The sequence below is a fragment of the Vulpes lagopus genome, chromosome 10, assembly GCF_018345385.1.
Source record: "Vulpes lagopus strain Blue_001 chromosome 10, ASM1834538v1, whole genome shotgun sequence".
Taxonomy (NCBI): domain Eukaryota; kingdom Metazoa; phylum Chordata; class Mammalia; order Carnivora; family Canidae; genus Vulpes; species Vulpes lagopus.
In genome coordinates this window covers 84,928,747-84,944,800 of record NC_054833.1, presented here as the reverse complement: position 1 = coordinate 84,944,800, position 16,054 = coordinate 84,928,747, and positions in this window count along the sequence as shown.

The window sequence follows — 16,054 nt, the reverse complement described above, 5'->3', positions numbered from 1 at the left end:
GAAATCCAGCTCCCTTCTGCCTTTTCAAGAAGTGTGTCCCCTGGGCTGGGGGCTGGCACCTGCCTCCTGGCCCCAATTCCCGGCCCAAGACATTATCCTGCCCTATTTGCCAGCCCAGTGGAACCCCATCCATGTACCCCCACCCCCTGGCTCCCAACCCCACACCCCTGACCCCTACACCTGCACCCTCACCCCAACACCCTTCACCCCCACCCCCACAACCCCCACCCTTCCCTCCCCAGCTCCCACTGCTCCTGAGATCACCCCACCTTAGGCTCTAGTCCATCTGAAGCTCTGCCTGCGGCTAAGGGGTGACTGCGGCTAAGGGTGCCCGGTGATGACACCCCAGCCCCAGGCTCACCCAACACTGGGCACCCCAATTATGAAGGGCACCTGGGCCCCAATCACCCAGGCCTTCTCCCTGGCCCCTCCTCTTGAGCCGCTCCAGCCCAGAGCCCAGGCTCCTCCCCCACCTCCTCTGTCTCTCCCTTCGCTCATCAGCACCCCCTCTTCCCCTCCAAGGCCCAGCTTCCACCAGCATCTTTACCTGTCCTGCCCGCCAGCCTCAGCTTGGCTCTCCAGTCCCAGGGAGGCAGGGTCAGGTCAACGTGCAGGGGACCGTGTGTCCAGTTGCACAAACAGCCAGGAAGCTCTTTCTCACACCAAGCTCACCGCAGTCCGGGCATTCGGGAGGTGTGGATGGGGTGGGTCACGGGGCAGAGCCCTCCTGGGGGGTCCCTGGGACATGAACGAGGGGGAAGGGGGCCTCCTCCCACCAGCCCCCGCCTGCGCCCCCAGAGCCGCAGGAGCATCCCCGGAAAACTGCTTTACCTGCTGTTCCTCCACACGAGCTTCTCAGGTGCTCCCAAGGCCAAGCTCGAGTTTAATGAAACCCCTTTCTTTTCCTTTCTTCTCTGCCCAAGCCCATCTGGCTGAGGCGACACAATAAGGCACCGTCAGCAGCTCCAAGCGCGAGCGGGAAAGTGATTTTCCCCGACGCAGGCTGAGGGCAGGTTCCGTTCACCAGGTCTCTGAACCCACTGCTGGACTTGGAAGGGTTTTTGAAGACTCGACTAGAATATTTCCATCTCTCCCCAGATCTGAGATCTCAACCACATGTGTTGCAATAATAAACAGCAAGCATGACAGTTTTGTGTCTCCACGGGGGAGTAAAGAGTGTGTGCCGTTTTTCCTGGGAGCACTGCAGGCGTGAGTCAAGGTGTCTGCAGCAGCAGCCCCAGCGCGGGGCAGGGGTGGGGGCTCCAAGGAAATGCTGGGATTCTTTATTTGGTTCTGACAAAACGCCCCTTGCATTCCTGGCGGGGGTGGCAATGGGGGCTTAATAGAGAGGGAATATGTGGTCCAGGGGGTCAGCGGAAGGTTCTGGACCACTGCCCAGCCTCCTGCCTGGTGCCTGGCACATGGATTCCAGTCAAGTCCCTGCCTAGAAACTCAACAGCCCCCGAAAAGAAGACGGAAGCCCCCAGGAAGGCACCTGCGGCCCCTGCAGACCCCACCTCCGGCCCCACCAAGCAGCCCGCTCCCCGACACAGGGGCTGTCCCACCACCGAGCTCCGCCCCGCGGTCCGCTTGGCCCGGGGTTCCTGCTCCCCCGCCTCCCCGAGCCTCTCTGCCCCGGAGGACCCTGTTCACGGCCTGTTTGGTCACAGCCACGCGGCATCAGAAATATTTGCTTACATGTGTTTCTTTCCCCAACTCGGGCTGGATCAGCTCAGGCCACCATGAAACACCCCACAAGTACCAGGGCCTGAGCAACAGATGCACCCTTCTCTGGGCTCTGGGGCTGGGGAGCCCAGGTCCGGGGGCCAGGAGGTTCGGTTCCTGGCGAGGCCCACTTCCTGACTCTCGGCTGGCACCTTCTCTCTGTGACCTCCTGTGTCAGCCACAGGAGGTGGCCAGCAGGGGTGGGGGGGAAGAGGGGGAGAGGGAGAGGGAGAGACAGCTCACTGGCATCTGTCTCTTCTTATAAAGGCACTAATCGGGATCCCTGGGTGGCGCAGCGGTTTGGTGCCTGCCTTTGACCCAGGGCGCGATCCTGGAGACCCGGGATCGAATCCCACGTCGGGCTCCCGGTGCATGGAGCCTGCTTCTCCCTCTGCCTGTGTCTCTGCCTCTCTCTCTCTCTCTCTCTCTCTCTCTCTCTCTCTGTGACTATCATAAATAAAAAAAATAAATAAATAAATAAAGGCACTAATCCCATCAGAGGACCCCACACATGTGACCTCATCTCATCCTACTCCTTTCCCACAGTCCGCACCTCCAGATACCATCACGTGGGGGCCAGGACTCCCATATGTGGATTCAGGGATACACAGTTCAATGCGGAGCCACACACACACACTCCCCCAAGCCAGGGTGGGGGTGCTCCTCCTCCAGCCAACACGGGATCTCCAAGTCTGGCCACACTTCCTTCTCCCTGAGCCAAAGCTGTTCTTTCCCTATAACCCTCCTCCTGGGGTGGTATGAGAATTGTAGTGGATTAAATGGTGGCACCCCAAAAAGATATGTCCTAGTTCTAGTCTCTGGAACCTGTGAATGGGACCTGATTTGGAAAACGGAGCCTGATTTTGCAGATGTGATTAAGAGTCTCAAGATAAGAGCATACTGGAGTAACCGGGTGGCAGTCGGGGGGCAGGGGGTGCCTAAATCCATGACAGGTGCCCTGAGAGAGACACGCAGAGGGAAAAGGTCCATGTGGAGATGGAGGCAGAGATTGGGCGGGACACGGCCACAGCCCAGCAACTCCCAGGGCCCCCAGGGGCCAGGAGAGGCAGGCAGGAGCCCCCCCAGAGCCTCGGAGGGAGCGCGGTGGCCCTGCTGCAGCTAGAATTCGGTTCTCTGCCCCTAGACAGTGAGAGAACACATATCTGTGGTTTCAAGCCGCCTAATGCGTTCAGCAGCCCTAGGAAAGCAGAACAAGGATGCAGCCCTGGGCCAGGGAGGCCGGGGAGCCCGCATCCCAGAGGGCGACTCTCACTCTTCCTCACCCTCCTCTTGAGGATCCAGGCTTGGCCACGACCAGAGCTGAGTAAAGGGAAGCCGCGGTAAAGGCCTGGAGGTTAATTTCCTAAGGAAACTTTGTTTCAAAGAGTTTTACATTTGGGGAGGTTGGGGGGTGTGGGGATCCTTTGGGAAAAGTAGGAAAATAGATTTTCCTGTCTCGGGTGGAAAATGTACATCACTGTGAATGGCAGAGGCCCTACACCGCTCTGTCATCCCAGACTATTAAAATTTTTAATCAAAGTTTTCAGCTATCAAACTGCCTGACGTTGGCAAAGGTTTGCTGTTATCTTATGTTAAAATCCATCATGATCCACATAAAATGAGATTAATTTGAGATGCCAAAAGAAACACCGGTCAATAGAGCACTAATGTTGCCAGGTGCCCGAGCCGGGGTGCGGGCAATGCCCCCGGGGGCTTTCCTGGGTCAAAGGGGCTGCAGATGGCCTGCCCCCCTCCCCGACCCGCCCTGGGCTGCAGGTGGCACCGGGGACCAGGAGCTGGAAGGGAGCAAGGTTCTCAGAAACCAGGGGCCACAGCTGGGCGCCTGTCGTCCTGTTGGAGGGTTTCCAGCCTGCACTGACATGCACATGCCCGAGTGTGTCCTCTCCTAAGTGACTTTCCTTCTCCTTTGCCTCTTCTCGCAGGTTCCCCGGGGCCCCGCCTCGGCACCCCAGGCTCCCATCACCCTAACGACCACCCGAGCCAGCCTTAAAGGGAGTTGCTCAGCCAGATGGAGTGCAGATCGGTCCTGAATTTCAAAATCACAGCGCTTAGCCTTGTCTTGGTGGATGGAGCACAATAGGCCTTCCCAGCCCCGAGTGGAGAGTCAGCCACATTGCACCCCCACACATGCGGGGATTCAGAACCAAAAAGGGTCTAGTTTATAGTAATGGCCTGTTTGCATATCCGGCAGGTAGCATCTCGGCAGATGGGAGCCTGTGTGAGGTCCCCAGCCCCTCCCGGCACCCGCAGCAGCTCCTCTCTGCTGGAGCTCTTGGGCTGCCCACTGAGCTGCCCCTGGGCTGTGCCACTGCTCACCCAAGCATTTGCCCTTCCTGCCCCTGGGACAGGAATCCTGCCACCTCTCTGTCACTTCCCCCATGCTGGGTACCACAGCTGCCAGGCTGCAAGGGAGAGGATAAAATCAGGCTGTGAGGGGGACCCTGCCATGCCTAGAACCCCACAAACACTCGGCGGTCAGTTGGGGTGCACTGGGCACAGACCGGATAATGACTGGTGAGTGGAAGTTTGCGGAGCAGAGAAGAGGGAGGGGACAGGGCAAGGCCGGCCTCCCAGGACCTCCGGGCCAGCCTGAGCAGCTGCCGTTTGATCCAGCACGCAGTAGGACTCTGTACAGAGAAGTCACATTGGCCGTGACCGCTGCAGAACGAGGGCCAGGAAGGAGCGGCTCTGGAGGTTTCCCTGGGAGGGGGAGAGCTAGATGTAGGTGTGTGTGCCGGAAAGAAGAGGTCAGACCCACCTATCCAGACAGACAGATGGACCAAGGCTCTACTAGGCCGAGGCGGTATGTGGAGTCAGGGTGGCGGCAGGCAGGCAACACCCTCCTCCCTGATGGGACAGTGGTCTAGCCCCAGACGCATAATGAACGTTGCATCCAGAAGGTCTGACGGTGAGGAGGAGTCCCAGGGTCTCCTAGGGCTTCACCCTGAGCAGCTGAGTAGGTGGTGGTGCCATGTTCCAAGACGAGAAGAATCGGGGAGCAACAGCTATAAGGAACCAAAGTTCAGGGGGGTCCTGCTCTGTGGGGTTCTCACAAGAACCCCCCCAGGAGGAGCCAGGCTGGCACCCCCCATACAGGAGACGGGCTCTCCTGGAACTGGCTGCCTGGGACACAAAGATGCCTACAGAGCCATGGGGATGGAAATATCAAGTTTGGGAAACTTAAGATTTTTATGATATCAAAAAAAAAAAAAAGCAGTTAATGTAGGATGCTCAGGCTCCTGTCACACAGCTATGCACGAGATTTGGGACTGAGACTCTGGAAGGAGGGCCAGGTGGGGTGGGAGAGGAAAGGGGTGGGGCTGGGGGTGCTGGAGGATTCACAAGGGCAGCTGGAGCAGTAAGGGGGGGGCCTGGTAGGGGGCAGCATGGGTGGTGGGGAAGGCGCACCAGGGGGGCCTCGGGCACCTGTGATGGGGGGCAGGGGTGTGAGGGGCAGCTCTAGAAGGCCACTCTGGGAGGGAAGTCGACTGTTCCGTGGGGCATGGGTGTCGGGTCACACTCCTCCCTCACCCTGACATCCGTCATAGGGCGTCTGAGGCTCTTCCTGCCACTGGCTGTCTTCTCAGCTCAGAGAGGCGCCGCCTACCACCTGGGACCCAGGGGTGTCAGGCTCCGGGGCCTGTTTCCCCTCAGCCAGAGCTGCTGCATTTCAGGACAAGAGCGTGGGGTGGCATCTTTCCATACACCAGCATTCGGCCCCCTGTTCCCAGCCAGCACCCTCCCAGTGGCCCCACACGCTCTCATCCAGCAAAAGCACAGAGACCTGTTCCAGAAATGCCTCCTGCACAGATGGCCTAGGGGTGTCTGTGCATCAGCGAGGCTGTGGTGCCCTGAGAAGCTAAACCTTGGCAGGATGGGTATCGCCTCTAGAGAAGAGAGTGACGAGCACCACCTGCTCACCTCATCTGCGGCAGAGCCCGAGCTGGACGCACTTGCTGCAACAGCAGCCCTCAGTGATGGAAGGCAAACCCTCAGTTTCATAATTCATCTTCTTGGTTTTGTTGTGCTTGGTCAAAGATACTGAATTTAATAAAAGAATTTGTCAAGGTTATCTCATCTCAGCACAAAAAAAAAAAAGAGCGAGATCCCCTGAAGCCTGCCCACCCTCTCCCTGAGCTGAAGACAAGTGTCCACGCGTGGGTGTGCATATGGGTGTGTGCATAGATGTGCACACAGGCATGCATGGTTTTAGCCGGGGCTGTTTGAATGCACGTTCCAGGAATTCACAGGACGCTCACACATTCAATGTTCCACTCTGGAGCTGAAGCTCGGCCCCACTCCCCGCTGCGAGACATCGTAGCACCGTGGCTGGAAATGTGGCTGCTGCTGCCACTTCACTAGGTCCCTAGGGCACCTCTAGGGCCCAGACAAACAAATAAAGGGACCCCACTGCAGAGGGGTGGAGTTAATATGGTTATCACCTGCCATATTTCCACCCCGATCTGGGCAAGGTTCCCACTCCTCTTTATCACTGGGTGCGTATTCCCCCTTCAACTCCCACTTGCTCCCATAGCCTCCCCTTCCCAGAGGCAACAATTTTGTTTGCTCACCATAGATTTGTGGCTACTCTTAGCAAATCGGCATTGTGGCCTTGCCGGCCTGGGTGTTTTATTTGTGTAAATGACATTGTGACATATCTCTCATTCTGCTCTGGCTCCAACCACTGGGTTTTGGGGAGCCATGCGTGCATCCGTGTGCACGCCGGCCCGTGGTTTCCATTACCCACACAGCACTCCACAGTGCGAGTCCGCTGAACACCACGGAGGGCACAGTCCCACAGAGCGGTGGGCCCCCAGGCAAGCCCCAGGGCACAGCCACACCTGCCACCTCCTGCAGGGGCCCTGGGAAGGCCTCTGGGCTGGATCTGAGAGCGCAGAGCTGCTGCGGCCCCAGGTGTGCACATGCGGAGCAAGCAGCTGGCGCCCCACGGCCTCCCCGATGGCTGCAGCACCCGCACCCCCACCCCCGCCATTATGGGTGTTCCTGCAGCCCACGTCCACACCAACACTTGGCTTAATCGCTTTGTAAATTTTTCCCAGTCCAATAGATGCAAAGTGGTATCTTGTCCTAATTTTCCTTTGTGTGATTCCGAATGACTTTGAGCTTCTCTTCTCATGCTTATTAGCTTTGGGTTTCCTCCCCATCGATTATCTGCCTGTATCATTTGCCCATTTTTCCACTGGGGTCCCTGTGCTCGTCTTTTTGATTTGCAGGAGTTCCTTGTAAATTGTAGATCTTAATCCCTTGTCAGTTCTTAACATTGCAAATATCCTTCCTCATTTGCCCAGCTGTGTATTAACTTGGTCCGTATTGTCTTTCACAGAACAAAAAATCTCTGGCCCTGATAGAAAGAAACGTACGGATTTTTTGCTTGATGACTTGAGGTTTTGAATTTTTATTTAAGGCATCCCTGCTCCAAAACGACAGACTTTCTCCTACATTTTCTTTAAATTCTGCTTTTCCTAGTAGGACTTTAATCCACCCAGATTCTTTTTATTTGGGGATTCAGTGTTGAGTTTGGGTTTTGTTTTTTTTTTCATATCTTATCACAAATGGGTGCTGAGCCTTATCAAATGTCTTTACTGCTCTGATCGAGATACAAGCATGACACTCCCTTGGGTCTAGCCCCACAGTGAATGACAGTGAGAGTTTTAGACATTCTCCGTAAAACCCTGTTTTATCAAGTGTCCTTCCTCTGACACACTACTTGATTCAGTTAACATTTTACTTAGGATTTCTGCAAATTTGCTCATACATAAAACAGGCCTGTAGTATTTTTATTTTACTCTCATTGTCCTTGATTATGAAATCTGGATTATACCTGATTCACAAAATGAGCCACACAAATGCCACTCACTTTTGACTTTCCCAAATATATTGTATGAAACAGAAATTACCTGCTCCTAGGAAATATTGTAGAAATCTCTCAAAAAATCATCCAGACTTGGGGGCGGTTGCTGATTGGTAGAAGAAAGTCTTGGCCACTTCTTTCCCTCCCTGTGTTTGTTATTCAAGCCAGCTGTGTTTGATCTGACATGAGTTCAGACATTTTATGCTTTTTATAAGAATCTATCCAATCCATCTAAGTAGCAGTTTAAAGGGTAAAATCAGCCTGTTCATGACACTAATTTCTTATTTATTCCAGCTTCTCAATCTTTCTTTTGATTGGTCTTTCCAGAAGCCTAACATATTCATTTCTTTTAACCAGATTTTGGGTTTGGTTACCCTCTCTACAGGTTTTATCTTTTTCATTTGCTTCTGCCTTGACCTTAGTTTCTTTTTTTTCTTGGTGGGGAGAGGGGAGGGCCAGTTAAGTTAAATGCCTCATTCACTTCCAACACCTGTTGCTTCCAGATAAATGCATCTGCTACTGTCAGTTTCTTCTTAAGAACTGCTTTGGCTCTTTCCCATGGATTTTGACAAGTCAAATTCTGTTATGACTTATTCTGTGTTTTGATTTCCTTGATCACTCCCATGAGTTATTCAGAGATCTGTTAATGAGTTCCCCCCAAAATTGGGGTTTCAGAAAAAACAACCCTTTTGTTAATTTGAATGTCATTTATTTATGGTTAGAGCATATGATTTATTTCACTTTAATTCTTAGAAACTGACTGAGACTTCGCCTATGACCCAATATCAAACCCCCATGGGTGGACCAGTGAAGGGCACACCCACTGCACTAGACAAGACTCCAGTATCTTTCCTTTACTTTGATCTGTCATTAAAAACTCCATTAACATTTCTCCCTGGATTTCTGACAGCATCGCTTGATTTTTTTTTTTTTTTGAAGCTATGCAGTTAGGTGCATATATTTGTATAATGAATAGCTCCTCTTTATTTGATTACATAATGTTCTTTTTTTTTAATCCTTTTTGATTCTTTTTCATTCATAAGTTTTGTATTGTGTCCTTCTTTTTTTAACTTTAAAAGAGTGATGCGGGATCCCTGGGTGGCTCAGCGGTTTGGCGCCTGCCTTTGGCCCAGGGCGCGATCCTGGAGTCCGGGATCGAGTCCCGTGTCAGGATCCCGGCATGGAGCCTGCTTCTCCCTCCTCCTGTGTCTCTGCCTCTCTCTATCTCTCTATGTCTATCATAAATAAATAAATAAATCTTTAAAAAATTAAAAAATAAAATAGTGATGCTAAAACTCCCTATATCATAGAATTAATATGAGAGGATTAAATAGGTTGATCCGTGTAATGCATTTAAAACCAGGTGTAGAATATCGATGCCCCGTTCAGTGTTAACTTTCTTTATTTTTTCCCAGCTTTTAAAATACCACAAGTCTCAACACTTTCTTGAAGTCTCAACACTTTCTTGAAGTCTCAACAATTCTAGGTACCCAGAGCATTTCTGCCAATCTCTGGGACTTCCTGCCTGAATCTCCTCTGTTTCTGCTCAGCAATGAGGTACCCACCCAGCTGAGTGGAAAGTGCATGCAGGGCTCAGGGAGGGGGAGGAAGTGCCTGGCACTGTGACCGAGCTCCCCACCTGACAGAAGTTAGAGGACAGATGCCCCTCCAAAGCCGGATGGATGAGCACAGGCCAGATAGAGAGGAGATTTTGTCTAGATAACGCTGAGTGATAGGATGTACCAGAGAAGCTGGTCAATGTGACAAATGGTTGCAGCCAAGAACCCTGGAATAGGAATGATGGAGGAGCATCCATTCCCCATGGATGGAAGCTTCCAGAAGGATTGCTCTGCCTTGTTGGTTAGACCACAGAGTGGGGGACAGAAGGCAGAGCCCCACCCACCCAGGGCCTCACCTCTGCTCCCAGGTCCCGAGGCATACATGTGAAAAGTCAGTAGCCCAGAGCAGCAGTCAGATATCTGGCATCAGGGACGTGGAGGTGGGCCTGGGAATTCAGCATAAATCACCCCCTCTCCCCCAGGATGGCGTTGGTGGGACTCTGCAGCAGGGAGCATAACTCAATTACTGCTGGGAAGGCCGGCCTCTGAAACACTGTCATCAATCTGAATTAAACTGAGAGTTTTAATAACACACTCCTGCCAGGACCCTCCCTTCCTGGCTTTATCATCTCCGGTGCCAAGTCACTTCCAAAGGAAAACACCCAGAGCCAAAGGGGATAATAAGTAATGATTTTTTAATGTGTTTTGTTCCTGGTGGTTTACATGGGGGGAAGAGCGACAGCCTCTGACAAACAGTCCTGGGCGTGTTGGGGGCTTGACCCACCCCCAGGCTGGGAAGGAACCAGGGTTACCAGGCCCAGAGCTTCCCCAATCCCAGCAGCAGAATGTGGGAATGACCCAAGAGCCTGTAGGACATGCAGCTCCTGGGGACTCCAGCCAGTCCCACTGCACCAGAAAGTCCAGGGAGAGGAGGCCCAGGCATCTGCATTCTAAAGCCTGACCAGTCCATCATGTCCTGCCTGCCCCATCATACCTCGGGTGATCCTTAAGGGCAACAGCAAATGAGTCCATTCCTCATCCCTTAGAGCATTCCCCTCAGTGGGTTCCTGGGGTGCTCTTCATGAGAGAACTGTGATATTGTGACTCATAATAAGAAGTATATTCTTTGTCTTGAAACCTTTCCTGGCACAGAGTCCTAAAATATTTGGAATTTCCTAAGTACTGAGAGCAGTAAAGGTGTCTTTGTTATGCTAATGAGGAGACTTTGGGACCACACCTAACTTGGGAGCTGGAAGCCAGTGTAGCCTCCCATGTGATTAGAGGGTTGGAAATTTCAGACCTACTCCCTCTGTACTCCCATCCAGCTGGGCCCTGGCCAGCGGAGAGGGGCTGGAGGCTGAATCAATCACCATTGGTCAATGATTTGATCAATCATGTCTATGTAATGAAACAAAGGACAGAGTTTGGAGAGCTTCTGGGTCAGTGCACATGGGGAGCATGGGGAAAGCGGCTTTCTCCAAGGGCGTGGAAGCTCTATGCCTTTCCCACATACCTTGCACTATGCCTCTCCTCCATCTGGCTGTTCCTGAGCTATATCCTCTTGTAATAAATTAATGATCTAGTAAGCAAACTGTTTTTCTGAGTCCTGTGAGTCACGCTAACAAATTAATCAACCCCAGGGAGGGGATGGGGTCATTGGAACATCTGATCTACAGCTGATTGGTCAAGAGTACAGGTGACAAACTGGGCTTGTGAGTGGCATCTGAAGGTGGAGGTATGTTTGTGGGCCTGAGCCATTTAATTAGTGTAGGACCTGACACTAACTCCAGGTAGACAGTGTCAAAATGCAGCTAAATTGTAGGATACCCAGCTGGTGTCTGAGATTTGCTTGGTAGATGAGGGTGGGGGAGCACCCCACACATACTGGAATTGGAGCCAAAATTCTAGAGGCTTCCATGGCCCAGTAAGTCTGAGAATTAATGCTGGTTGCCTCCCCAGTTCTGAAGCAGCAAAGACCCCCCGTAGCTTCAGGAGGCTCATCTCCAAAAATACACGGAGGAAAGTTTTCCAACCCTGCAGTATTGAAATCCCATCTGTCTTTCTCTGAAGATTGAAAATAGTAAGATAGTCAATAAATCTACCTTTGGTGTGCCCTATGGAAATATTAATTAAAATGTGCTTGTTTACTTAAAAGTTTTATGAGAAACCGAATGGTTTTTTGGATCCTGGCTAGGCTCTGGCTCCCTGACCTACTATATAGGGTTCCCTTGACATAAAATATGGAAATTTGCAATAGTTAGGCTCAGAGAAGCTCATCACCTATCTAAGGTCACACAGCTGAGATTTGAACACAGCCTACACTTGAATCTAAAACGCTTGAATCTGCCCTTGTATCCCTATACTTCCCAATGATGACAACTATCCCCTGAAATGGAGGATTAGTGATTATTACTTGGGAAACAAGTACCACAGGATGGTAAGAACCAGGAACAAGAGGGAACGAGAAGACTGGCTTCTATAGTGGAATTTGGATATGGCCCCAAGCTCCCTGCAGAACAGATAGCAGGTTATGAACAAGAGAGAGTCACTTATCAGAAAGGAGGGAGCATGCACATTCCTGAAAGGAGGAAATTGATGTGGGAACCCCAAGGGATAAAGCAAAAACGTCCTTGACAACATTTTTGTGGAAAAAGACTGTGGCTGCACTTCATGCAGCTGCTGCTCAGAAAGATCTCAGCAAAAGTCAGGGGCATAACAGAAAACGTGACTCAGTAAAGACCAGGCTTTGCCAAGATAGGGTCATGTGTTCTCCATATGCAAGCTTCTTTCTCCAGAGATAGAATGTAGAGCACCCAGCGGCATGGATGGATTATGTACCCTGCAAATGATCATCTATTTTTAAAAAGTAATCATTGAGCTTTTGTTAGAAGGCGCAGAGCACACACACTATTGTAGCTGATGATGGACGGGTGTTGTTGGTTAGGTTGACCAGATGGCCCAACTAGTAGCTTAACCAAAATTCCCACCCTGATCAAAGGTTCGCACCCCTCAGAGAGAGTCTGCAGGGAACCAACTGTTTATTCATAGGGGTGGCTTTAGCTTCATTTCAAAATATAAAACATGATATGATCACATCTCCCACATTCTACACTGTAGAGCATGGCCAAGAGGACGTGGCTATGCAAATGCCATTAGCCCACTGCAGCTGCAGAAAACCGCACGCATCCCACCCGGACCATCTGATTTTAGCAACGAAGAGTCCCAAAGCACCCTCCAGTTGAAATAGGTATGAAATGGGCCTCTAACAATTGAATAAATCAATCTTCTTTATGGAGCTATTGTTCATTTCAATGTAATTAGATTCTCAAACACTTTGCTTAAATTTTTAAGAATCCAACAGGATTCATGGGGGGAGTTTTCTACTGTGTTTTTTTTTTTCCTCCATTTTGTGGGAGAAGTAAAATGTGCTCATGATTTTCTTCTGGTTTAATAAAGAAAAAATAACAACATTTATGCCTTCAAGAAAACAAAGACATTGATTTAAATACTATTGCCAGGGCAACACATTATCCATCCAGACACCTTATCGGAAACACAGCCTGCTTTGAAGACAAAGGTTACTTTCTCAAGGCACAAGGACACTTGTACCCAGGGTCCTCCAAGGGGCCTTTGTTAGCAGTGATGTCTGCAAGCACAGCATGCTTTGTGGCAGCTGCAGGGAAGTGGGTGTATTTGCTCCATCTATCTTTCTGGGATGTCCTTCACCAGACATTAGACGGGACCACAATCCCCAAGCTACATCTGAGAAGCTCAATGCCAATGGGCAGAAAGAGAAGCTTGTCAAGTATCAGTGGGGATATGGAGTGTTTCACACACTCACTCCTCAGTCATTCTCTCTGACAACAATTGAACAAGAGTGGAAACCACACAGTTGATGTAGGATCTTGATGCATCCAGAAAGTGCCCCCCTTCCAAGGCCACAGTAGGAATCAGGAGTCAGAGATGCATAAGGGTCAGGGCAGCTGCTGGTCCACTCATCACGTGATGGGGAGGTGGATAGTCATGGCCCCATTGCAGGTACAGGGGTCACTGGGGCTGGACTCATTGATGGGTCAGGGTGGGCATTGGGTGGCCAGGCTCTGAGATGATCCCCAGGGCCCCACCTCCTGTGCAGTCCCTTCCCTCTCTATCGAACTTGTCTGTGTGACCAATGGAAGAAGCTGTCACTTCCAAGATTGGGTTATAAAATGCTGTGGCTTTGCTCTGTCCCTCGACCTCTCTTGCATTCTGGGGAAGGCCAATGGCCTGACATGAAGTTCACCAGATGAGGAACGGATGCCTCCAGCCAACAGCCAGCAAGCACTGAGGCTGCCAACAGCCATGTGAGTGGGCGTGGAGATAGCTTGTCAGCCCCAGTTGAGGCTTCAGATATAAGACGGCAATCCTAGCTGGCCACATGGGAGACCCTGAGCCAGAACCATCCAGCTAAGGGCTCCCTAGATTCTACAGACTCCCAGAAACCATAAGATGACAAGTGTTGGTGGCTCTGACGTGGGACAACCTGTGAGCAGCCTGCTTGAGGATTATAAGGGACACAGGGACATGCACACAGCTGGACCACATGAGTGTGAGGGCATCAGGACACGTGGAGAGAGGCCAGGCAGAGGCCCCCAGAGCCAGGAGGAGGACAATCTGGGAGGGAGGCATGACACAATGGTCAGGTCCCCAAGTCCAGCCCCCGCTGGAGGGCTACCTCCAGGAACTCCCAGTCTCTGTTCCGCACACCACTTTGAAGCAGGTTTATTTCAACTCTGCAAAGCCCAGGTAAACCACAGGATCTGTGAAGTTTGGCTCAGCCTGCATCCCACCAGGACCTTCCCTGAGGGGGGTCAGCGATGGCAGCCCGGCAGTCTTCCCTCATACCCACATCATTCCAGTTGGTGAGTCTTTCTTGACCCAGGGACTCTAGCCAGGGGGTGCCTCTAGCACCCCAATCACCATGCTGAGCAAGGGCTCTTGCTACAGGCACTGCCTCACCCCTACATCATCGAGGACTCCTGGGTGGGTGCAAACGCCCCAGGGCTTGGCCTCCCTGCTTCACCTGCCTCCCTCCCTCTGAAAGGAGTAAATCACAGGGCTGTGACTCAAACCTATCTTAATGCCTGCAGAATGCCTGCCACTTAGCAGTTACCCCACCAAGGACCTTCACATGAAGCAGTTCTCTCTGTAATGGGAACAACTCATGCTGTGTTCATGTATTTAATGTACAAGCACAATCCCATCCCCCTCTCACCGTGCTTTATGGAGGGTCCTCTGGACTTGGGATCCTTACTGGCCTGCTGTGTCTGTGTGCCCCAGGGCAGGCCCATGGGCTACACCTGTGCTGCTTGTGACAGACACAGCACCTGGCTCAGTGCACCTTCTGCCTGAAGTAGAGAATGAGCCCTCGCCCTACCCCAGACCTGAGGGTGCAGGCATTGGCACAGCCTGTGTTCAAGTTCTCATCAGGCATCTGTTGGCTGCGTGACTTTGGGTAATTTATTTAGCTTCTCTGTGCCTTGGTTCTGTACCTTCTAAAAGGCGGCGGTGGCCGGGGTGGGGGCGGTGTTGATGATACCAACACCTGGAGGTTGTGTCAATTAAACATGCTAGCCACAGCCAATGTTCATGTAACAAAGAGAAAACAAGCAAATGGCAATGCCTGCTGCAAGCCCTTCGTTCTCCTCCAGGGAGCAGAGGGCCAGCACCACCCCTATTTCCTTGAGGGTTGCCAGTGCTCGGGCTCCTGGGATACAAGGTTCAGTGGTCCGAGCTGTGGCCCTGGAGGATTCAGGCCACACACTAGCCCCTCAGCCTTGGCCCCAGTTATTCTCAGGGCCCCATACCAGCTCCTGCCACCTGTACCCCATCTTTGGCCTTGGTATGCACCCTTGTTCTTCAGTCTCTACTGGAAAAGCCTCTTACTCTACCAAGGAGACTCCCAACTTCCCTTTTGTTTTTGAAGGTGAGGAGTGGAAGGTTCTGGAGCTGTAGTGATTGAGAGCAGAACCGGGGGCAGACAGAAAGTGCAGAGTTCAGGAAGGGGAGGCTGGTGGGCTGGACATGGAGGATGGCGGGCAGCAGGGGTAGGAATCGAAAGGAGGCAGGGAGGGTGGAAGTTTCCAGGCTCACAGAACATGCAGTCCTGGCCAGAGCGCAGTGTCCAACAGGAAGTCAGTTTGGGGCCCCCACCCAGCAGCCCCAGCAGCCCAAGTCAGCCAAGGAAGGTAGTCATAACACAGTGGCCAGCGGCCCAGTCAGGCACTGATGCACATCAGCAAAGTGTCCCCAGAAGCCACCAGGTGCTGGGCCCCATGTCCGCATGCCCAGCCTCCTACAGAGGAGGAGACTGAGCCCCAGCGAGGGGCTGGCTTCCCTCAGGACCTACATCCAGGCTCAGCACAGCCACAGAGCCCCCCACAGCCCAGCTTTACTTTAATTATAATTTCCTAAGGTTTGAGGTTCTTTCATGAACAGAATAGGCTTTAGTATCTTTCCATGATTTGATCTGTCAACTTGGAGACACACACAGGAGCCCCTAGTAATGCTATGAGCCTCCTATCACTGCAGTCACAAATGTGGCTTAAAGCAACACAAATTGACTCTTTCACTGATATCAGAAGTCCAAAATGGGTCTCAGGGGGCTAAAAGCAAGACATGGGCAGGACCAGTTCCTTCTGGGGGCCCCTGGAGGATCCATTTCCCAGCTTCTAGAGGCTACCTCCCCCTGGCCATGGCCCTGACCTCCTGTCCTGCCACCCTCTTCTAGTTCAAGGACCTTGGTGATTACACTGGGCCCACCAGTGGGTAAACCAAGATAATGTATCATCTCAAGATCAGCTGATTTGCAGCCTTAATACCCCTTTATTGTGGAAGT